Raw genomic sequence first — 24,754 nt, forward strand, 5'->3', positions numbered from 1 at the left:
ACAAATATCTCTTGTCTTTGTTTCGAGCTGTTTTTCTGACAGATCTAGGTCGCCATGTCGTCTTCAAGTGCCCCCAAGGACAAGTTCTTCGAGAAGGTCATCAACCCCTACCTCACGGAGGTGCTACAACACCCTCAAACCATTGAGATGCGTGAGGGGTTGTTGCACATCCGCGATGTTGAGGGACCAAGGAGGACCGGAAGCACGGAGACAAGGCTCAAGACATTGGAGCAAAAAGTTTTCAAGTGTTAGGAGATGGTGGAGCGTGGACTCGACTCCAATCACATAATGATCATGAAGTTCACCAACAACCACAAGCTAGACGCCAAGGACATTGGGGAGGCCATCTTCAAGCTTCATGAGAAAATCGAGCACCTCCAAGCCCAGATCTATGACCTGCAAAATCAAAACTGTGAGTATGAATATAGATTCAAGAGGATGAGTTTGGCTGCAGATTTGAGGATTCCGGAGACTCGATCGTCCTTCTATGATGGTGAGCCTATGCCTCGGAAGAGGGACGACAAGCCTACATCATCAACAACTCCATCTCCTTCACCCGCAAAAGAGATATAATCACATGGGTATGGGCACTCCCCTTGGCAACTGCCAAGCTTGGGGGAGTGCCCCAGTATCGTATCACCATCACTTTTATCTTTACCGTTTTTCTTAGTTCGATCCTTTTGATAATATCTTAATCTAGTAGAATAAAGTTTTAGTATGATCTAGTTGTGAGTTTTGCTTTATGATCTTCTTGTGTAATCGAGTCCGTGAGCTATATATAATAAAAATTAGTGTTGAGTCAAGGGCTTGATTATTTTGCTATGATCTTGAGGGAATAAAATAAAAGAGAAGAAATAAAAAGAATTAAAGAGATCATATGGATCTTATGGAGAGTAATGAGCTCACATTTAGAGATTATGATGAATAAAAGTTGTTGAGAGTTGACAAACATAGTTTTGGTCATTGTTGCAATTAATAGGAAGTAATGAAGAAAGAGAGGTTCACATATAAATATACTATCTTGGACATCTTTTATAATTGTGAGCACTCATTAAAGTATGATATGCTAAAGAGTTGACATTGGACAAGGAAGACAACGTAATGGGTTATGCTTTCTTACACCTGAGATAAGTTATATTGTCATGGATCATCCAACATGTTGAGCTTGCCTTTCCCTCTCTTGCTAGCCAATTTCTTTGCACCAAGTAGAGATACTACTTGTGCTTCCAAATATCCCTAAACCTGTTTTTGCCATGAGAGTCCACCATATCTACCTATGGATTGAGTAAGATCCATCAAGTAAGTTATCATCGGTGCAAGCAATAAAAATTGCTCTCTAAATATGTATGACTTATTAGTGTGGAGAAAATAAGCTTTATACGATCTTGTGATGTGGAAGAAATAAAAGCGACAGACTACATAATAAATGTCCACATCACAAGTGGCAATATAAAGTGACGTTCTTTTGCATTAAGATTTCGTGCATCCAACCATAAAAGCACATGACAACCTCTGCTTCCCTCTACGAAGGGACTATCTTTTATTCTTGTCTTACACTTCATGCAAAGAGTCATGGTGATATCCACCTTTCCTTTTACATTTTATTCTTTGGCAAGCACAATGTGTTAGAAAGATCCTGATATATATAGCTAATTGGATGTGAGTTTTCATGAACTATTATTGTTGACATTACCTTTGAGGTAAAACATTGGGAGGCAAAACTATAGGCCCCTATCTTTCTCTGTGTCCGGTTAAAACTTCATAACCATAAATATCGCGTGAGTGTCAACAATTGTGAAAGACTAAAAGATGGTTGAGTATGTGGACTTGCTGAAAAGCTCTTATATTGACTATTTCCTATGTTATGATAAATTGCAATTGCCTCAATGACTGAGATTAGAGTTTGTTGGTTCTCAATGAAGTTTATGATTCATACTTGAAATTGTGATTGAATTGTTACTTTAGCATAAGAGATCATATGACAATATATATATATATTGCTGCTCTAAGAATGATCATGATGTCCTCATGTCCATATTTTATTTTTATCGACACCTCTATCTCCAAACATGTGGACATATTTTTCGATTTCGGCTTTCGCTTGAGGACAAGCGAGGTATAAGCTTGGGGGAGTTGATACATCCATTTTGCATCATGCTTTTATATCGATATTTATTGCATTATGGGCTGTTATTACACATTATGTCACAATACTTATGCCTATTGTCTCTTATTTTACAAGGTTTACATGAAGAGGGAGAATGCCGGTAGCTGGGATTCTAGGCTGGAAAAGGAGCAAATGTTAGAGACCTATTCTGCACAGCTCCAAAAGTCCTGAAACTTCACGGAAGTTATTTCCAGAATATATAAAAAATATTGAGCGAAGAAAGTTCCAGAGGGGGGCCACACCCTGGCCACGAGGGTGGGGGGCGCCCCCCTGCCTCGTGGGCCCACTGGTGGCCCTCCGATGCCCATCTTTTGCTATATGAGGACTTTCGTCCGAGAATAAATAATAAGCAAGATTTGGGGAAGAAACTCCGCCGCCACGAGGCGGAACCTTGGCGGAACCAATCTAGGGCTCTGGCAGAGCTGTTCTGCCGGGGAAACTTCCCTCCGGGAGGGGGAAATCATCACCATCGTCATCACCAACGATCCTCTCATCGGGAGGGGGTCAATCTCCATCAACATCTTCACCAGCACCATCTCATCTCAAACCCTAGTTCATCTCTTGTATCCAAACCTCAGATTGGTACCTGTGGGTTGCTAGTAGTGTTGATTACTCCTTGTAGTTGATGCTAGTTGGTTTACTTGGTGGAAGATCATATGTTTAGATCCATTATGCATATTAATACCCCTCTGATTATGAACATGAATATGCTTTGTGAGTAGTTACGTTTGTTCCTGAGGACATGGGAGAAGTCTTGCTATAAGTAGTCATGTGAATTTGGTATTCGTTGGATATTTTGATGAGATGTATGTTGTCATCCCTCTAGTGGTGCTATGTGAACATCGACTACATGACACTTCACCATTGTTTGGGCCTAGAGGGAGGCATTGGGAAGTAATAATTAGATGATGGGTTGCTAGAGTGACAGAAGCTTAAACCCTAGTTTATGCGTTGCTTCGTAAGGGGCTGATTTGGATCCATATGTTTCATGCTATGGTTAGGTTTACCTTAATACTTCTGTTGTAGTTGCGGATGCTTGCAATGGGGGTTAATCATAAGTGGATTCTTGTCCAAGTAAGGACAGTACCCAAGCACCGGTCCACCCACATATCAAATTATCAAAGTACCGAACGCGAATCATATGAACGTGATGAAAACTAGCTTGACGATAATTCCCATGTGTCCTCGGGAGTGCTTTCCTTCATATAAGAGTTTGTCCAGGCTTGTCCTTTGCTAGAAAAAGGATTGGGCCATCTTGTTGCACCTTATTTACTTTTATTACTTGCTACTCGTTACAAATTACCTTATCACAAAACTATCTATTACCGATAATTTCAGTGCTTGCAGAGAATACCTTACTGAAAACTGCTTATCATTTTCTTTTTCTCCTCATTGGGTTTGACACTCTTACTTATCGAAAAGCTACGATAGATCCCCTACACTTGAGGGTCATCAAGACTCTTTTCTGGCGCCGTTGCCGGGGAGTGAAGCGCCTTTGGTAGGTGGAATTTGGTAAGGAAAATTTTATATAGTGTGCTGAAATTTACTGTCACTTGTTACTATGGAACATAATCCTTTGAGGGGCTTGTTCGGGGTATCTTCACCCCGACCAGTAGAGCAAAGAGTTGCTCCTCAACCTACTGAACCTACTGAAAATGTTTACTTTGAAATTCCTTCGGGTATGATAGAGAAACTGCTAGCTAATCCTTTTGCAAGAGATGGAACATTGCATCCCGATTTGCACTTAATCTATGTGGATGAAGTTTGTGGATTATTTAAGCTTGCAGGTGTGCCCGATGATGTTATCAAGAAGAAGGTCTTCCCTTTATCTTTGAAGGGAGAGGCATTGGCATGGTATAGGCTATGTGATGATATGGGATCATGGGACTACAAGTGATTGAAATTGGAATTTCATCAGAAATTTTATCCTATGCATACCTAGTTCAATCTCGTTACCAGCAAGTCTCTTTACTCGTTCTGTAATGCATCATCCCGCAACTAACTCATTAGTCACAATGCTTGCAAGGCTTATAGTGATGTGCATTACCGAGAGGGCCCAGAGATACCTCTCCGACAATCGGAGTGACAAATCCTAATCTCGATCTATGCCAACTCAACTAGCACCACCGGAGACACCTGTAGAGCACCTTTATAATCACCCAATTACGTTGTGACGTTTGGTAGCACACAAAGTGTTCCTCCGGTACTCGGGAGTTGCATAATCTCATAGTCATAGGAACATGTATAAGTCATGAAGAAAGCAATATCAACAAACTAAACTATCATCATGCTAAGCTAACGGATGGGTCAAGTCAATCACATCATTCTCTAATGATGTGATCCCGTTAATCAAATTAAAATTCATGTCTATGGTTAGGAAACATAACCATCATTGATTCAACGAGCTAGTCAAGTAGAGGCAAACTAGTGACACTCTGTTCGTCTATGTATTCACACATGTACTAAGTTTCCGGTTAATACAATTCTAGCATGAATAATAAACATTTATCATCATATAAGGAAATGTAAATAAAAACTTTATTATTGCCTCTAGGGCATATTTCCTTCAGCTTTCGCTTACGGGCTACAAGGGTACGTGGACAACACTCTTCCCCTCTCGTTGCTATGCATCACTGGTACGTCTCCAACGTATCTATAATTTTTGATTGTTCCATGCTATTATATTATCAACCTTGGATGTTTTATATGCATTTATATGCTATTTTATATGATTTTTGGGACTAACCTATTAACCCAGAGCCCAGTGCCAGTTTTTGTTTTTTTTGCCTATTTTAGGGTTTCGAAGAAAAGGAAAATCAAATGGAGTCCAATTGACCTGAAACTTCACGGAACTTATTTTTGGAAGGAAAGCAACCCGGGAGACTTGGAGTCCACGTCAAGGGAGCTTTGAGGAAGCCATGAGGTAGGGGGTGCGCCCACCCCCTGGGCGCGCCCTCCACCCTCGTGGGCCCCTCATGGCCCCCCTGACGTACTTCTTCCGCCTATATATCTCCATATACCCTAAAACTACCGGGGAGCACAATAGATCGGGAGTTCCACCGCCAGAAGCCTCCGTAGCCACCGAAAACCAATCTAGAACCTTTCCAGCACCTTGCCGGAGGGGGCAATCCCTCTCCGGTGGCCATCTTCATCATCCCGGTGCTCTCCATGACGAGGAGGGAGTAGTTCTCCCTCGGGGCTGAGGGTATGTACCAGTAGCTATGTGTTTGATCTCTCTCTCTATCGTGTTCTTGAGGTGGCATGATCTTGATGTATCGCGAGCTTTTCTATTATAGTTGGATCTTATGATGTCTCTCCCCCTCCACTCTCTTGTAATGGATTGAGTTTTCCCCTTGAAGTTATCTTATCGGATTGAGTCTTTAAAGATTTGAGAACACTTGATGTATGTCTTGCCGTGCGTATCTGTGGTGACAATGGGATATCACGTGATTCACTTGATGTATGTTTTGGTGATCAACTTGCGGGTTCTTCCCATGAACCTATGCATAGGGTTGGCACATGTTTTCGTCGTGATTCTTCGGTAGAAACTTTGGGGCACTCTTTGAGGTCCTTTGTGTTGGTTGAATAGATGAATCTGAGATTGTGTGATGCATATCATATAATCATACCCACGGATACTTGAGGTGACATTGGAGTATCTAGGTGACATTAGGGTTTTGGTTGATTTGTGTCTTAAGGTGTTATTCTAGTACAAACTCTAGGGCTGTTTGTGACACTTATAGGAATAGCCCAACGGATTGATTGGAAAGAATAACTTTGAGGTGGTTTCGTACCCTACCATAATCTCTTCGTTTGTTCTCCGCTATTAGTGACTTTGGAGTGACTCTTTGTTGCATGTTGAGGGATAGTTATGTGATCCAATTATGTTATTATTGTTGAGAGAACTTGCACTAGTGAAAGTATGAACCCTAGGCCTTGTTTCAACGCATTGCAATACCATTTACGTTCACTTTTATCATTAGTTACCTTGCTGTTTTTATATTTTCAGATTACAAAAACCTTTATCTACCATCCATATACCACTTGTATCACCATCTCTTTGCCGAACTAGTGCACCAATACAATTTACCATTGTATTGGGTGTGTTGGGGACACAAGAGACTCTTTGTTATTTGGTTGCAGGGTTGCTTGAGAGAGACCATCTTCATGCTACGCCTCCCACAGATTGATAAACCTTAGGTCATCCACTTGACGGAAATTTGCTACTGTCCTACAAACCTCTACACTTGGAGGCCCAACAACGTCTACAATAAGAAGGTTGTGTAGTAGACATCAAGCTCTTTTCTGGCGCCGTTGCCGGGGAGGTTAGCGCCTAAAGGTATATCTTTAGATCTTACAATCGAGTCTTTTAGTTTCTTGTTTTATCACTAGTTTAGTTTATAAAAGAAAATTACAAAAAAATGGAATTAAGGTTACCTCATATGCTTCATCTTTTTAATAGCTATCATGAAAATAAGGATTCCGATAAATGTGCTCAAGTGCTAGAAGAAGAATGCATTAGAATGTTTGGCACTAAATATTTGAATGATGAGCATGATTGTAATGTTGTTAGTATGAATTCCTTGAATATCCATGATGCTAATGATATGCAAAGCCACAAGCTTGGGGAAGCTATGTTTGATGAAGATGATATTTTTTGTCCCCCAAGTTTTGATGAGCAAATTTATTATGATGAAAGCATGCCTCCTATCTATGATGATTATTATGATGACAAGTATGCTTTAAAGAATAATGATGAAACTTGTCATCTTGATTTCAATTTTCAATCCCATGATAGTTACTTTGTTGAGTTTGCTCCCACTATTATTCATGAGAAGAATTTTGCTTGTGTGGAGAGTAATAAAATTTCTATGCTTGAAGATCATGAAAATAATGCTTTAGGTGTTGGTTATATTGTTGAATTCATTCATGATGCTACTGAAAATTATTATGAGGGAGGAATATATGCTTGTAGGAATTGCAATAATATCAAGTTTCCTATCTATGTGCTTAAAGTTTTGAAGTTATGCTTGTTTTTCCCTCCTATGCTAGTTGATTATTGTTCCCACAAGTTGTTTGCTCACAAAATCCCTATGCATAGGAAGTGGGTTAGACTTAAATGTGCTAGTTATATTCTTCATGATGCTCTCTTTATGTTACAATTCTTATCCTTTATGTGAGCATCGCTGAAATCATTATGCCTAGCTAGGGGCTTTAAACGTTAGCGCTTGTTGGGAGGCAACCCAATTTTATTCTTGTTCCTTTCCTTTTGCTCCTGTTTACACTACAAAAAAATACACTTCCGTGATGATACGGGTTTGTCACAGTAGGTCGCATTTTCTATCATGCATGTACATCCATGACGATTTTATGACAGAATCAAGATAGTCATACATGTGCTGTCGTAGAAGTGTTCCATGACATTTCCAAAATTATCATCACGGAAGTGTCCACTTCCTGACGATAAATCGCGCGTCACAGAAGTGCTTTCGTCAAGGGTGACCGACACGTGGCATCCACCGTAACGGAACGCCGTTAAGCTATCGGGTCAGGTTTTGGATCCGATAACCCGTTAACAGCCCCGACCGATGGGGATTTTCCACGTGTAAAATCATCATTGACTGGAGGAAACACGTGTTGGCTCATCGTTGGGACAGATGTCATCCACTCATTGGACAGAAGGCGCCTATGATACGTCGACACGTGGCACGACCTAAGAGAGGCCCATTCCTGTGAAAAGGCCGGCCCGTTTGACTTGGTCAAAAGGTGGCGGCCCGGCCCATGTAAAGCCTGTTAACGGCATGTTCGCATATAGCCCATTTACATCCCGCTAACCCAAGGCCCGTTACGCCCTATCCGAATTAGGCCCAGTAGCGTCATCTGGGCCACCCAATATGATTCCAGCCCGTTTTCACTTCTGGCCCATGTATGGCCCATGACGTCTTTTGGCCCATATGAGGCCCTATGTAACTCTTGGCCTATTAACGGCCCGTGGTGAAACTGGCCCATAATGAACAGTGTATCACTTTACACCCATTAACGACCCGTGGTGAAACTGGCCCGTAATGAACAGTGTATCACTTTATACCCATTAACGACTCGTTATTCCGTTGGGTCGTTTCCATCCCATGTTATCTTTCGGCCTTCTTAGAGCCCATTTATTCTTGGGCTCATTTCCAACATTCGTTTACTTACGGCCCGTTACTGTCATTTTCTGCTTGTGGGCCAAATTCAGCCCGTGGTCACAGTCGGCCCGTTTGTGGTCCGTTAATACGTTGGGCCGTTTTCATAGCGTCATCAAATACGGCCTATTAACGATGGCCCGTTATGGTCGGCCCATGAACAGACGATTCCAACTCTAGCCCGTTTACGGTCATAATGCGGTCTGTTTGGCCCATGTTTGGCCAATCGATCATACGGCCCGTATAAGGCTCATTGATGATACGGCCCGCAGAAGGCCCATTGTTTCTACGGCCCCTAGAAGGCCCACTGTTTCTATGGCCGGTAGGAGGCCCAGTGTCACTACAGTAAATATTAGCCCATGGTTATTGTGGCCTAGTTTTAAAAAATAGGTTATTGCAGCCACTAGCTAACCGTAGAAAAAGAACTGCAATGACTACAAGCAAACAAATAAACAAGACAACAAGAAAATAAATAAGCAAGCAACTAACGCTAGGCTATCACGGCTATTACACATATTACATCCACTGGGCATCGAAGTTCGCCACCAGTGCAAATATAGGGAACAAAGCAGCATATCATATACACTGGTTGTCAAAGTTGGCGACCAGCGCAAATAAACGCCGCAGCAAAACAAATCCAGAACTGAAACCACTTCAGAAGATCTCAAGAAACAATATCCTGGGTACCCATAATGCTAGCAAGATGCTTAGCAAGCTTATTAAATTTCTCTTGTTTGGCGCTTAAATCCTCCAGCGCTTGTTGTTGCACCAGAAAATATGCATATGAATTCTGCAGGGACTTCCTCAGTCCTTCAGCTTCCTGTCGTAGCACATCTGATCGATGTCTTTCAACTTGAAGTTGAGATTCAAGAAGACGAACTGATTCAGGCAGCAAGTTCGAAGAGCTTGTGCCAGTAGTAGTGGCCAGTAACTCAAACACTACATCAAGACAGGACTTTTGGGTTCCCTCACTGTCGTCAAGATAGTTTTTATCAGCTTTCTTGGAGACCAACAGGGATGTCTCACTATCTTGAACCTTATCTGCATTACTTCCTTTACCATTGGATAACGCGGTACTATTCTCCAATATTTTGTCCGCATTCTAAAAGAGAAACAAGTAGACACATCACATGTTTACCATGTTGTATATGAAACTCATTTTGGTAAATGAGTTCAGTAGTAAAGTGGACAGGATAACAGCATGAAACAAACATATATCTATGTACCATGGTCACTTTATGGTCTATATCATTCTAGTTTTTGTTGCCAAATCAAGATAGAGACACAATTCAAATAATATTTGTTCAAGACAAAGCAGAATAGACAGAATATAAGTGTGGGTAACTATAGAGCAATAACAACACTTGTAATGTGCATGACATGAGAACATAACTGTTTATTCAATTGAAACTGAAATCAACATAGAGCAGGTTACAACAGCAAACTAGTTAAAGAAACAGGTTTAAAACATACCTGTTGCGCCATTGGAGTTTCAATTCCATCCTTCAAATTTGAAAATAGTTGGTATGAGTAAATACAATAATGCAAGAGCAAAGGAGTATGAACCATAGCTACAGAACCTGACCTGAGAACAAATCTTCTTCTCCTTTAAGAGTTGAGTTGGGATTCAGAGTGGTGGTCCTCGTGCTTTGGGCACTGCAGTTCCCTTACTAACTGCTCGTGTTTGGGTGCTCTGTGGTGGAGACGGTGCTGTGTCAACTGGAACTGGGTTACTATCTGCCGGGGTTGGGGTTAGAAGGGGTGTAGTTGGTTCTCTATCCAACTGGGTAGGGGTACAATCTGCGAGAGTCTGGGTTACGTGTGGTGGATCTGGTCCTTGGGCAAGTACAATCGTGGTTCTATCTGCATCAACTGGTAGCACTATCTTTTCTGAAGACCGTGTTGTTACTCCCTTAGATACTGCCATCACGCTGTCCAATTCAAATGGCTGATGAACAAGAGAAGTAATTGAAAGTATAGACATTGTATGATAGACAGGTGCAATGGATAGTGGGGAATAAAAGAGGGCATGAAATAATTCATATTTATGTTGTCTAACCAAACAGGATAGCATGACACAATTTCACATATATGATGGCTAACTAAATAGGATATCATGACACAATTTCACATTATGATGGCTAACTAAAAAAGATGGAAAGACATAGTTCAAAATATGAGACTATGTAAACAGGATGACATGACATAACTATATAATGTGTTTATTAAATAGGTTGGCATGCCATAATTCACATACATTCACAGATAGAATGCCATAATTCAAAATATGATGACTGTAAACACTAAACAGGATGAGATGATATAACTATATGATGTCTTTATTAAATGGGTTGCCATGCCATAATTCAGATAGATGATGTGTATGTACTATGTAAACATGATGGCATGATATAATTCAAATATATGATTTATATAGTAAGCAACTAAGCAGATGGCAATCCATATATGATGTAAAAACTAAGCAATGCAAGACAACATGCATGACATGGGTAATATAACCCTGCCAAGTTTGAGCATAGACCTCAGGGGGGAAATAGGACTAGTCATCAGTCTCTGAATCCTCCTCTGAGGAGCTCACTATAACCAGCAAGATGTCTGCTTCAGCAGGTAGCATTGTCTGCTCTGAATACCTTGTTTTCACTCCAGATACTTCCATCACCACTTCAAATGGCTGATGCACAGGAAGAGTAGTTGAATATACAAACATTTTCGACAAGTGGAACACGTAAAACAAAAAAATGATAGCATGATATAATTCACGTACATGATGATTGGCTAAACAGCATGGCATTGAATAATTCACATATATAATGCCTTTGCAACAAGATAGCATTGTATAATTCACATATATAATGTCTTGCAACAAGATGGCAATGCATAATTCATATATATGGTAATTAGACACTGAACAGGTGGCATTCACACAAAGCATGTCTAAACTAATCAAATGACATAGCAATGCGAGACACCATACACACGATATGAGGAACATAACCCTGCCAAGTTAGAGCATACACCTCGAGGGGGGGGGATAGGACTGGTCATCTGTCTCTGAATCCTCCTCTGAGGAGCTATCCATAACCAGCGAGATATGCGCTTCGTCAGATAGCATAGTCTGCTCTGAAGACCTTGTTTTCACTCCAGAATTTTCCATCACCGTGTCAAATGGCTGATGCACACGAAGAGCAGTTGAATGTACTAACATTGTTGACAAATGTAATATGTAATGAAAAAAAGGATGGCCTGATATAATTTACATATAAGATGACTGGCTAAGCAGGATGGCATTGCAAAATTCACATATATGATGCCTGGCTAAACAAGATGGTGTTGCATAATTCACATAAACGATGAATAAACTAAACAGATGGCATTCGCACAAAGGATGTCTAAACTAAGCAGATGACATATTTGATGTATAAAGTAAGCAATGCAAGACACCATATGCATGATATAACCAACATCAGCATGCCAAGTTAGAACGAAGACCTCAGGGGGTAAATAGGAGTTGTCTTCTCCTTCTGAATCCCCCTCAGAACAGATATCTTCCTCTCGGTTACATTCTGAATGTGTGGAGGGGGGTTGCCTTTGCGCCTACCATGGAGCGACGTCTGCATGAAATTTTATTGCCACGCAAGGCTCGTCTCTTTTGCTCTACATGTTCAGTTCCATTGTTTACAATAACTGTCATGCATAGGAATAAAACATAGTGAGATTATGTAAGGAGTGCATGCAGAAATCCAGAGTGATGGTAGCAACCTGTGGATATACCCAAAACCAATAATAGCAGGCAGATAATGGCTTCAGTTAAAAAATACAGATAATGGCTTCTTTACTGTTTGTTTCCCACCCAACATGAAACTCATAGTAGACACCAGAGATTAACCAGATGGTAGATAGATACTATTGATAGCGGCCCCGATATGTACCCCACAACTATTTAAAAACTCAAGTTTGACCATTAGTTTGGAGCTCACTCAAAATCGGTGAACAGGACGATAAAGTAGCATGTAATATTAAGCGATGCATAACGTAAGCAGACACGAAAGAGTGCGACCTCTCTTGCGGACCCGTGTAGTCCTCGAGGTCATCTGCTCGGTTGATGATGGTAATGCAGTTTTCATGGCTGCCAGCGGCGGGGAAGAATATCTGAGGTGGTGAAAGACAGTCTGGAGGCTGGATCCCTGCTGTGCTGGACCCTTCTGTCGTTGGAGCAGCTAAGCTGGGGTGGACGACGGCGCAGTAGGAGCGGGACAAACCACGCAAGGTTTTCTTTGACAACTATCTGTAAGAGAAGTAATTCTGTAAGGGCTCGTTTGAATTGGAGGATTCCAACAATGCAGGGATAGGAAATAGACAGGAATAGGATAGGAATGCATGTGCAAAACAGAGAATTTAAAAACACAGGATTTCTGCCAATCTGGGTGTTTGATTCACAACAATTGGAGATCACAGGATGCAAAGAAGCATGGTGAGATTAAGTCAAACCACAAGAAAATGTACGGTTATAATGCTATTATGCTACTATCTCTTAGTCTTGTGCTTCATGAATAGGAATTTGAAAAGGAGGACAAGTGAAAATTAAGATTCCTACGTTTGTTCTTTCAAGGAGACACTAAAGGAACAAATCTGTGTGCTCAGTGGACAATATATATAACATGTAGAGTAAAAAAGAGATGCAACAAGTGTACAACCTCTTTGGCGAAGCCATGTCGATCTCAGCGTGATTGGGTTGGCCGGTGAGGATGCTCTGGCTGACTTTGCTGTCGGAGGAGGGGAAGAAGATCTTAGGCGTCTGGAGATGGAGCCCGAGGTACCGCTCCGGTGTGATGGAGGGTTTCGTCGTTGGAGTAGCTCCGGTGAGTTGTACGGCGCCGAGGCTGAAGCAGGACAAGAGAGACAACGAACAACATTAACCTGAGTGGAATTCTAATAGCATCTCTAATACATGACGTAAAATACATAACCACAAAGTGCTAGATGTAAAATACACCAGCCGCTCATCTCTGAACTTAACTGTCGAAACTTAACTTAACTGTCGAAACTGAATTTTGCTGTCGAAACTGAATTCTGCTGTCGAAACTGAACACACTAGCAAGGTGAGGCTACACGTCGGTCGACTGACTTTTTCATCTCTGGTCAGTCGATTTTGCAGCCGTTGGATACGAAATCAAGGGCCCACGGTTCATGTTCAACCTTCACCCCCCTGAGCCGCCAGCCACCATCGGCCAAACAGCAGCCCCCGCCGCCCGCGGCCGGCGGTGCGCCGCCCTGCCCGCCCCGAAAACACTCCCCACCGCCGGTCCGCCGCCGCCTCGGCCATCCCTCTAGGCCCCCCGTGCCGAGTCTGGCGATCCCCATGCCACCGCCCCGCCAACACCCTGCCGCCGCCGGCGACCACCTCCCCCATCCTGAACCCTAAGATAGATAGTGGGGTACCTCTCCGACGAGCCCCCCTCCCCGCCGCGGCTGGTTCTTCCTTCACCCTGGCGAGCCCCCCCACCCCTGAAAATCGACTGACCCAAAAGTCGATTCAGTCAACTGAAGTGTAGCTAAATCGGAGTAGCATCGCAAGCAAGAGCAAGAGTGAGAGCAGCAGCGTGAGCAAGAGCAATAGCAAGAGCAGACCAGGCAGGGGACCGAGAGCAAGAGCAGAGCAGTAGTGCGAGCGAGAGCTAAAGCAGAAGCAACTCCTACTGATGTGGACGTCGCCGCCGAGGGAGCGACATCGTGGAGGAAGTAGCCGGCGCCACCGTCGTGGATGGAGTCGCGCCGTGTCGGCTCGGGACCGAGCGCCGACAACACCATGAGATCGAATCAAGAAGAAAATGCGGCGATTAGTGTACAACCTCTTTGGTGGCGCCGATTAGGCCGCAACTTCATCCGAGGAAATGGTGATGATGATGCTCTTCCGGTGGTGAAGGTGAAGACGGCTGTGTGGGAATGGAGGTGGCGCGAAAGGCGAGGGGAACGTCGGGGCAGCTCCTTGGAGGTGGAGGATGGGGTGGCTGAACCGGCGGGACGATGAGATCGACGACAGATCCTCGTCTGGTACGGTGGATGAGGGACGTCGAGGTGTTGCTGTGGACGACGTCATCGGGGAAGAGGCTCCGGCTGGGTGGCGGACGGAGCAGTGTGTGGGGTTTCGTCGCGGGTTTTCACGGCCTCGGTGTACGAATGGGTGGGTGGATGGGATGGCAGTGGGGAACCATGTCTTAGAGACGCGCTTGTCTGAAATGTGGGGTAAGTTACGAAAGTACCCCCACCGATTTGAGGCGGTTCTTTCGGTTCAGGGGTACCATGGGCATTTCGCGTGTCGGGATTTCACAGGAGGTGGGAGTTTTCGCGCGCGTTGTAATTTCAGAATAGCAAGGCGTGGGTTGAGATGGAGGGAGTTGTCAAAGCACAACGAGACAAAGATATATCTTAAATATTTCGGGCTAACAAGGCGTAGGTTGAAATTTCCGGACAAGCCTAACGTGTATTGTACCAAATCAATGAGCACTAAAAATGTCATTCAAAACTTTGAATTCATGTTATGTTCAATTAAAATATTTCGCTACGTGTATAATGCATGCAACCTACTACTCAAATGAACGTTTTAGTGCATTCCAAACGTATATACTACCGCTTCAATACGAACTAAATTTGAATTTGTTTCTCTATTTGAATAAGATCTACAGTAATGATTGTTGTGAAGTCAAAGCATTTGAATTCGTTTCTCCGTTTTAATAAGATCTACAATCATCATTATTGTCAAGTTAAACCATCGTTTGTGTATTATCTTCACAGCACACCACATGATTAGTCTCGAGTTACATATGAACTATGTGTACTATATGAACTCGAACTAGATTTTTTGAATCCACTTTATTTTGATTTCAAGTCACATTACATTTCTAGCTCTAGCTAGATCTTCATAATCTAAACCATGTCTCATATGTATAATGTGTTTATCACATTATGTATGGTGCCCCACCCCCTATGCCTACAAGTATCTAGATGTGAGTTGCAAACACCACACATTACCACAAATTCAAATAAAATGTGAGAATGTTCTATATATAGTATTGTTTAGATTGTTCGATATTTAGTTGTAAGATGCAAACGCCACACATTATCACAAATTCAAATAAAATGTGAGATTGTTTGATGTATAGTATGGTTTAGATTGTTCGGCATTTAGCTGTGAGTTGCAAACGCCATGCATTATCACATTATGGTATAACATGTGCACAACACGTGTATCACCGCTATATTCATGCATGCAATGTTTAAAACACTATGATCTCCTATTCAAATATATGAATCCACTTTCATATCAAATTATGATCTTTGTTAGTCTCTTACACCCACACAATCCTCTAACCTTTGTAGCTACCACTAACTTTCTCTCGTGCATGCACACGCCCTCCTCGCCCTCCCCCTCCCTCGGCATTCTATACACCGGGCACATTCATTTTTTTTTCTTTAGGTCATTCTCACAGAGTCTCCACAACTCCTTTCCAACACACACCGATCGATAAACCTCTCCAGCGATGCCTGCCTGCAACATACACACACACCTTCAATCTCCTCCTTTATGTGTCCTTGCCTCGTGTCTCTCATACGGTCAGACACACGTGTAAACTCTCGCCCCTCTTTTCATCGGTCTCACAACCGCGCACTCCTCCCCGTATCTAGCTAGTAGTTGGGCCTCTCGCACCACCTCCTAGCTCCATTCTCTCTGTATATCCGTCTCGTTGGGCCTTATTTGCCTCTAACAAATGGACGTACACCGACCGATCTCTCGCTATACATATAGCTAGCTAGGTCCTTATAACTCGTTTTTACCCACACGTCAATCGATCTACCTCATTAGTTGTGTCTCTCCCTTCCTCCGACAAACAACAATTGATCTACCGATCTAGTTAGGTTTGCTTACCAAACACATGGTTCCCCTTCATCATCCATGGATGCGCCCCGACAGATCTATCACGCACAGGCACACACAGAAACACATCCCCACTCTTATTGATAACATTGCAGTTCCACCCTTAGTTTGTCTAGTAGGCCTCTCCCACCATCTTCGAGAAGCAACTCCATCACCCATCTAGCACTCTACCCCTCTCCCTCACTCTCCCTCCCTCTCTCTCTCCTCTCTCTCTTTGTCCCATCATATCTCCCGTCCTTCAGTTATGTATGGATGTCGACCGTCTCCCTCAAGACATAGTTGGGTATCTCCTTCTCAACACATATACGAGTCGTTATACCTCTATAGTTAGGCCTCTGCCAACCCCTCCCCCACCCCCTCCCCCCGACACACCGATACATCGTGCGCTCTAGTCATGTCTCCCTGCCACACACAAACTTGACATGTTCCCTCTAACGTTCCAGTAGGCCAGTCGCCCTATATCTTTGACTTGCACACACACACACACAATTTTGATGGCTCTCTTCATCGATCTCGCACCCACCCACTTGATCCTCTCTTCGACTCTATCGATAGCTATGACCCCCCTCTCTTCTCGTGGATTGCCCGACCCTCTATGTATGATATGGATAGGCCTCCATTTCACACACATTGCATGCAAAATTTTGTTTGAGATGTCATCGACACATATTCCCACAAATAATTCACGAAATCAACCCCCACCCAAAACAAAAAACACGCACGAACGTGGTTTGTATCTCTCACACACACCCACGTAGGCGGGGGACGTGCACGAAGAGAAGAGGTGCATGCACGGTGCACGTACTCCCGTCTCTTTCCCAACCACACCCGCGCGGGTACACTGTGGAGCTCATTTCTGTACGAAAAAGGAAGCCCACGTGGTAATTTGGCACGTGTACTGGTTGTCCACTTGGTGGAGGGAGGATCGTCTACCACGGGTGAACAAACAAATTGCGACTTGACGTGTTATGTTAAAAAAAGAGGCAAACCATGTGGGGCCTACCTTAGAGGCAAGGCTCTATACACTGGAGTACTTTTGATGTGTCCTGTAAACTCGCAGAACGAGGAGATGCTTGCTTAGTACGCCATCTCCCTCGTTCCTAAATATAAGTCTTTGTAGAGATTTCACCATGAACCACATGCGGATGTATATAGATGCATTTTAAGTGTAGATTCATTCATTTTGTTCCGTATGTAGTGGAATCTCTACAAAGACTTATCTACTAGTAATAGCTAGCCCCCACTACTAGGAATTCTCTATCCTCTCCTTGAGACACATCATCAAAATTGATGTAGCCGTTAGATGAAGTAAATCAGTCCAAAATAGCCGTCTGATCTAGACGTTGAGAGGCTCCGCACTAAGCCACATGCAAGCATGCAGAAATACCATGGCACATGCATGTGAGTGGGTTTTAAATCACATCAACATGTCTGCATGCAAGCATGCACCGGTAGCATGCATGTAAGTGAGCTTTTAAGTCCCATTAACATGTCAAAAAGAAAAATATAATCCCATTATGCAGTAGTAGTTGGCTGATCTTTTTTCCTTACGTAGGATGATCTAAATGATGATGGGAGTTTATTTAGTTTGTCTACCACATTTGTCATGCGGTTATAGAGTTTTTTTAGTTCTATGTTTTGCGCAGAGAGATATACCGATGTTCCGCGGCAACGCGCGGGGACACATCTAGTAATATTTAGGAATGGAGGGAGTACTATGTAAAGAGTTAGGTGTCGCACAGTGATAGTGTGAGGTGGGCCATGTAATCACTGAGCATGCGTGTTTTCACCGCTCTTGCACGCCTCCGCTGTAAGAATGGAGAAAATTGTAATCTAGTAGTAGTACCTCCTTTCGCCGAAAGCGTGGGACATCCAGCAGTCCTACCACCTCAGTAATAAAGACCAATGAGCCGTCAAATCACATAGACCCAGCAGTAACCATCACTCTTGCGCCAGTGAGAGGTCGCGTCCACTCTGTCCGGGCATGAATGCGGCACCGATTCTTTGGAGCGGCGCTGACCGTTTCAGGCGGGAAGCGCGTGCGGGCGATGGAGGGGCTTTGGGTGGGCCAGGCTGGTCAGGAGCGGGCGTGGCAGCTATCCGCATGTCCCTACCGGACACGCCCGGAAACAAGAGGATGCACCGACTCTCACGGCTAAAATCGTACACTACACAACATCTCTCTATAGGAGTAGGTCGATCTGTCGCTCTCTCTAACACACACATGCTGTTGAACACACACACACACGCGCGCGCGCGCACACACGCACGCACCTTGGTCCCATTGCACCTTCTAACTTGAGGTCTCGGGTTCGATAACTACACTTGAGCATAATTTGTGCCAGGAGGATTCTTTGACTGGTCAAAATGTTTTCTAGGGTTTGCACGCTTCACACTCTCCCTCCAGTATATATATATACATGCTGGAGCCTCAGCGCTTGTAGTTGCTCTCTTCACACTCTCTTGCCCTCTCCAGATCTAAACAAGACTTCGTTGGCCTCTCTCTCCCCTCACTGTTGCTCAAAGAGCCGACAAGATCCGTCCACTGGGAAGGGAAGGAGGCTTAACGCCGTCGCCGTCGGTGAGGGACTACCGGCGCAGCTATTCACTTTCCACCCAGCGGCGGCACGGGAGGGCCTCCGACCCCTTCTTCTTCGCCGTCGTCCCGTCGCCCACCGAACCACGCCCCAAGAACCTTAAGGTATAGTTTACTTACTCCACATGCATTGCTCTAGCTGCATGTATACCATGAATCTAGGACGTGGTTCAAAGAGGAAAGGAGTGGGGGAAAGTAGTGGGAAAAGTTGTATATAGCATGAATCTAGGACGTGGTTCAAAGAGGAAATGAAGGGGGGAAATTGTATAGCATGAATCTAGGACGTGGTTCAAAGAGGAAAGGAATGGGGGAAAGTAGTGGGGAAAGTTGTATCACATAAATCTAGGACGTGGTTCAAAGAGGAAAGGAAGGGGCGAAAGTACTAGTTCAAAAAGGAAAGGAAGGGACAAGGCTGTAGAGTTTGAGTAGGACTAGATTTGCTGCGCTCACATAGGGAAAGGTGTCTAAAGATAACAAAACTGGGACCAACACAAATATGCTCCTTGGTTGTTTGTTCTTTGTTACAACAGACTGTGCATGACCACAGTACATCGGTAGATGCACATGGTGCTAGTGCGCCCACTGTCCCGTGCAATTCATTAGCTGTTGTTAATCTAAGGCCCTGTTTGGTTAAAAACTCCCTAGTCCCTACCTGCTTGGTTCCAGGGACTAAACATGGAGTAGAGGTTATTAAATGACATGCTAAAAGACCATGTTACCCCTAGTAATGAACTAATAGAGACAAGGTGCGATGCGTGGCAGGGGCAACTGTTAGAAAAAGTCCCAAAAATACTCCCTCGGGGTCTTCTTTCTTTAGTCCCAAATGCCCACTTTTAGTCCCTAAAAGTCCCTCCTGTTTGGTTTAGATGGGACTGACACGGAGTTTTTAGTCCCTACACCAAAATGTCCTTGTAAACAAACACCCTCTAATAATGCCGCTGGAAAATTGATGCAATGCCACAGTTAAAAGCAAATTACATGTTTAACGAATTTTATTGTTAATATAATCTCTATGTTAATATTAATCAATGCCACCATTTGAGAAATGCTACTATCTTGCTTTCTTTCCCATTTAGATAAGGTAGATGCTTCTTTTTGTTGGCTTCTGTATCATCCACCGTTATTGACCACTAATTGTTTCCTTTGCACCTCTGTGTAAACAGGGTTATCTACTTCACCTCGTTGCCATTGTGACCTTTTGTTGCACTGCACAAAACACTTTTGTTTTAAGAGTGTTTTGTGCAGTTCAACCAAAATGTCACACCAACAACGTTGCTTGATTGCTTGATCTTAGTGGAACTGCACAAGAGGAGATCTTACTTCCTATCCGTTAAGGCGAATTTGGTTCAAATCTTCTTCTTGTGAGTTGTTTGAATTCCACATCATGAGAGGTCAGTACTAGCCTTCTTTCACATGATTCTGCAGTGTGCTTTCATATGTTTTGCTACTTGTACGATAATGTTGCTTGATTTTAGTGAACTACACAAATGGAGACAAGACTTCCAATCTGTATGTGCACCGTAATATCCCATTGAGGTAAGATAAGGATATTTCACAACTGCTGGCCTGTATTTTGCCACTTTCATCAGAAAATTAAGTTTAGTACTATACTTGTGCTCCCTAATTGACATGCCAAATCTTACATTGAAGGCGAAGCTTGTCTGTTATTGAACCAAGTGATGAAGGGGAAGAACAAGCGGAAGAAAAACAAAAATCAACTCCCGGTGCTGTAATGAAGCACTGGAACTGTGATGACACAAGTAATGATATAGTTTTGCATCTTAATTTATTGCTATGGCTGGAACGAGCAATTGTTTTGCCACTGATTTGATGCCACTCTTAATGTAATATGTAATTATCTCAACTTGTGCAAACAGGGACCTTCTTTGAAGATACCATATATTTTAGTGGAACTGCATAAGAAGATGTTGGAAACATTAAACTAATCGAGGAGTATATAGTAAGCATGGCCACCACCGTAGATAGCAACAGATGGTTCCGGAGAAGTGCTTCATCTGTATGCTCTACACAATAAGCCTCCTGACAAAGGTTGGTACTCGCCCACTGATTTCATCCATATGATTGAGCTTTGTCATCTCTATTGGTGTTGTGCTACTGTTTAGATACTGTCATGAAAAAGTGGTATTGTCCTTGAGAAGTGCTTCATCTATGCTATTTTAAATATTTCCTTTCCTTTTTTTCGAGCAAACAGGGATGCTAGCATTTAGTACTCCTCTTGTCTTTGCACAACAGGATCATCTTCCTCTGAAGAAGAATATGGAGTACGTGAAGTGACTAGCTCCGATTATGCCAGGATGAAGAAGCCCTGTCTATCTTCTCATCAGAAGGAGCAGTTGAAGGATGGTTACATTACTCCCCACAAGACCAAACTAACTTCAGCTCAGAAGGACTGACAAATCTCCATCTTTTTTCTGTGATGCACGAGTACAATGTTGTTCTAGGATTCTTTCTGGTGAGTTCCATTTTTATAAAAGTGTGCTCTGCATGGACCATGTATGTGCCTATTGAAACTGTCAATTCATAGTACAATTTGCTTTATACTAATCACTTTTTTGTATTTGTGCAAATAGGGGTGCTCAGCTTGATTTCAATGGGAACTGCACAAAATGTTCATGAATACATCGAATCATTCATTTCCACCATAAGAAAGGAGGTGCCGATAAGTTCAAGGTGTTGCAACATATAAGGGCGAAATCATACAAGCTACGCGCGAATTTGGTTGATTTTGGTGGAACTGCACAAAAAGAACAGCTGGTTTATTTAGCACGAGGTGCCATGTCAATGTCCGAACTGATGGAAAACCCTGCCCATTCCACAACTGTAGGCATTTGATATTTTGGAATGGGACAACCTTGTCAAATTTTGCTCATTGATTTTAGCAAGACATGCGTTTGATATTTTTGAATGGGACGCCCTTTGCTGTCAGCAGCGTCGATCAATTTTTTATTTATTCTTTAGTTGTGAAGTAAATATTGCCTCTGACATGTGAGTCGCTGAGATGCATAATCATCGATTGTTTTGAATGTTCTCTATGAATTGCCAGGCCTGTGTGTTTGATTGCAATGTACAGAAACGCTAAAAAGCTGCTCAAACTCTTTGTACTCCTTCTGTTCCTTTTTACTTCGCACATTGTGAAAGTGCATACTTTTTTGTATAAGATTGGTCAAAGTAGAGATACTTTGACTGCAGACAAAACTTGTGTGCAGACTAGAAAGGACCGGAGGGAGTACATAGGAAACTGCTGCAAACGAGGTGATCACCCTGGGAATAATGCTAGTACATATTGTTTTGCATGTTCATCCAATGCCAGTGATACAGGAATTCGAACTAATCGAAATAAATTCATTCATACACGGTCGGATTTCATATAAACATGCCGGATTTCATTACATTTCATACATTCTTCAACTAAAAAGGGGTGCGCTGGAGGTATAATTAATTAACCGAAGCTACCCACCTGTGTCCCGCTGAGCCGAACAGAAGCTTCAGTGACTTAACTGCAGGTGCAGTTGCATAACTGACATGTGGCCTGTTGGGCCCACGTGTCAGTCAGCCAACTGCACCAGCAGTTAAGTAGAAGCAGCGTTCTTCTCCAGTGCAGCTCTCCGACTCCACGTCGCCGCCAAGAAGCTAACCGGCTGCCAATGGTAAACCCGCCTAGCTTGGCTTCAACCGGAGGGTAGCAGCGGTGGCCTTACTTGGACCCGAGCGCCGGCGACCTACCGTGTTCTACTCTTCCTCGTTTTCTGTGTGGCGCGGCCTCGTTGTTGGCGGGGCGGGGCCTCGGCGGAGCCGGTGATGTCCTTTGCCTCGTTGTTGGCGGGGCGGGGCCTCGGCGGAGCCAGCGGTGTCCTCTGCCTCGTTGTTGGTAGGGCGGGGCCTTGGCGGAGCCGGCGGTGTCCTCTGCCTCGTTGTTGGCGCCGCGGGGCCTCGGCGGAGCAGGGCCTCGTCAACGCCAGCGGAGCGGGGACTCGTCAGAGCTGGCATTGTCCTCTGCCTCGTCCTCGGTCTCGCCAAACAGCGCCTCGCCCGCTTCATCGCCCTCTTTGCTAGCCTCTTTGTAGGCGGCCGCAGCCTCCGCCACTTGCATGCAGTACCGCCAGCGCTCGAGGCGGCCCTTGCAGGCGGAGCGGTACGAGCCGAGCAGCACCTCCTGCTCCGCCCGCTCCGCGGTGATCTACTCCTCCGCCTGCAGGTGCTCCTCGAGGGGATGGTGGTTGTAGGCGGCGTCGGCCTGCGCCTCCCGGAACTGCTCCTCATGCATCTGCCTCACCCTGTCCATATATTGGGCACGGGCCTCGCCGATGGTCATGGTGCAATGCACCAGCGAGGATGGCGCGGAGGAGGGGGTTGGCGCCGGATCATCGACTACCATGTTCTCCATTGGGATGTCATCGTCCTCCGGCTGCCTGCCGGCCAGTCGGTCGGCAGCAATGGCTGCCATCTCCTTGTGGTCCATCGTCCGCCCGTCCCGAAGAGCGCTAGAGCACGAGGAAGCCATGGTGGGCAGTAGTGGTGTGGACAGGAGAAAGGGAACGGATGCAGATGACTGCGGCTATGGCCGGCACAACAGTTTATATAGCAATGGTGGACGGGTGGAGGGACGGACGTGTGGTGCCGGAGTAGCCGCCTCGGCAACCGTGTATCATTAATGTGGGCGGCAGATGGACGGACGGACGGCACTTGTGTTCTTTGAAGGCGGAGCAATCACCTGCACCGGGAAGCGGGGAGGGCGGCGCTGACTGTTTCGGGCGGAAAGCGCGCGCGGGCGAGGAGATGACTTTACTTGGATAGGATGACAATGGGGACCCACCAGGTCCATAGCCTCACGTACGCAAGTGCCTCCTTATTATATATATATATATAACTATAATTTATTTTGCTTCCTCCTGGTTTCCTGACATCACGGTGCCACACCATTGTCAACCTATGTAGTACTCCCTCCTTTCCGGTTTATAGGGCTTATCTCAAAATTTTAGTTTTTCCATTTTATGAGGCTCAATTTGGTTGTTCCCCATCACATGTTCAGACTTTAAGGTGCATTAAATCATTGCATGCAAGTATTAAGAGAAAACTGACCAATGCATGCACTTTCCGCATGCATGCATTGCAATTAATGCATTCGTAAACATAATTTTTTGAGGAAAACAAGAGCATTAATTGGGTGCTTTTGCAAACTACAAAAAATATTCCACCACTCATCATCTACCTTGGTTGGTGAGATTTTTGAATTGAGCCTTATAAAGCGGAAAGGAGGGAGTAGTCAATAAACGAGAGAATTGCACAAGAAGCGGCCGACAGCTGGGACCAAGCAGCTCGAGCAGTATTTGTGTTTTTGAGGTGTGAGCACTGCAGAGTTTTTCGATGTTTAGCCCAGATATTAATTTTTCTCCTCTGAACAACAACGAAAATATCACTGCAGGTATTAACTGGGCGGGCTGTGGCTCGTCTAGCCCAGGCCAGATATCCAGCCCAGATATTAATTTTTTTCAAGCTGAAAATGGCTAGCCCAGCTATACTTTCTTTTAGGAATACCCAGGCAAGGTCAAGTTGTTATTCTCCGCCCCGCTGGGCTGCAAATATTTCCTAGGAGGGATGCATTAGGCTTAACAAGAAAATGGGCTTTAAGAAATAATAAATGGGATGTAATTATAAAAAATGGGCAGTAACTATAAAAAATGCACCAAACACGTGATTACTTTATAAAATATTATTTTTGGATATTGAAAATTTTAATTTCATTAATTGTTGCGAGCGCAATGTTTTGTTAGATTTTTACGTAATATAAATTTATATTGAAATTGTATTTAATCTGACTAGAAATTTCGGGATAA

This window comes from Triticum urartu, chromosome 4A (assembly GCF_056163025.1).
Source record: "Triticum urartu cultivar PI428250 chromosome 4A, HENAU_Tu73, whole genome shotgun sequence".
In the NCBI taxonomy this organism is placed as follows: Eukaryota; Viridiplantae; Streptophyta; class Magnoliopsida; order Poales; family Poaceae; genus Triticum; species Triticum urartu.